The following is a 1265-nucleotide window of genomic DNA, read 5'->3' on the forward strand; positions in this document are numbered from 1 at the left end:
CAATGATGGGATTGTCGGGTCAAATAGTAGTTGGTTTTAAGTTCTTTGAAAAATTGCCAAACTACTTTCCATAATGGCTAAACCTAATTTACCTTCCCACCAGCAATGTGTAAGCATTCCCTTTTCTTTACACCATCGCCGGCATCTGTAATTTTTTGACTTTGTAGTAAAAGCCATTCTAACTCGTGTGAGATGGTATCTCATTGTGGTTTGGATTCATATTTCTTTAGTGATTAGTGATGTTGAGCATTTTTTCATATGCTTGCTGACTGTGTGTATGTCAACACTCTTCTGAAAAATGTTCATGTCCTTTGCCTACTTTTTAAGGGTGATGCTTGTTTTCTGTTGTTAATTTGTTTAAGTTCCTTATAAATTCTGGATATTAGACCTTTGTTGGATGCATAGTTTGTAAATATTCTCTCCCCTTCTGTAGGTTGTCTGTTTATTCTGTTGATAGTTTATTTTGCTGTACAGAAACTCTTTTTCTTCTTCTTCTTCTTTTTTCTCCTTAGACAGCGTCCCCTCCATCTTACTCTCCAAAGAGGAAAGGAGAACGATCATCAACGACAGGTGGCGGTTGTACTGAAGCAACACCAAAAGTCAGCTTCACGCTCAGGAGAGAACACTGCGCCTCTTCCTCGTGGGTGCCGGTGCTCTACACATTCAGAGAAACTTCTCTAGAACGAACTATTGAAATGGTCCCTGAAAGGATAGTCTTTGTGCGAAAACTCTTTAATTAGGTCCCATTTGTCAGGTTTTTTGTTGCACTTTACTTTTGGCATCTTCATTTGATACTTAAAATTTTTTTAATGTTATTTATTTATTTATGCCTTTATTTTAGTTTCAGGGGTACATGCCAGCTGCTGAGGCACCACAGCTGGGTGCAGGCGCATCGGCTGCTGTGGGGGTACAGCCGAGGGTGCGGCTGTGGTTTTCCTGTGCGATGCTCGCGCCAGCGGAGGTGGTGGCGTGGCGGGGGCGGAGCTGCTGGTGTCTGTGCTGGAACTCGTGCAGGCGGCTGCGGCAGCAGAGTCAGGGCGCTGGCTGCTGCCGGACTGTCGGCATCTGTGCACACGTTCACCCAGGCTGTGGTAGCTGCACGGACAGGACGGGCGTTTGTGTGCGCGTTCACACTGCAGAGGTAGTGTCTCGGGGGATGGTGAGGTCGGGGGAGAGCGGAAGAGCAGAGTTGTCAGCCACCATGCACGTTTGCACTGGCAATGGCAGTGCGGCCACCGGCCCGCGTGGCAGCAGGGTCTGCCCAC

At 47.0% G+C, this 1265-nt stretch overlaps 1 non-coding gene across 1 annotated transcript; it reads right to left on the reverse strand.

Annotated features, from left to right (window-relative positions):
- Positions 1-503: 503 nt before the first annotated feature.
- On the reverse strand, positions 504-718 carry LOC118153176 (small nucleolar RNA U3). The gene has a single exon (XR_004742450.1). It is a non-coding gene; the product is annotated as a small nucleolar RNA U3 (small nucleolar RNA).
- Between the last annotated feature and the right edge of the window lie 547 nt (positions 719-1265).

The sequence above is a fragment of the Callithrix jacchus genome, chromosome 4, assembly GCF_049354715.1.
Source record: "Callithrix jacchus isolate 240 chromosome 4, calJac240_pri, whole genome shotgun sequence".
Taxonomy (NCBI): domain Eukaryota; kingdom Metazoa; phylum Chordata; class Mammalia; order Primates; family Cebidae; genus Callithrix; species Callithrix jacchus.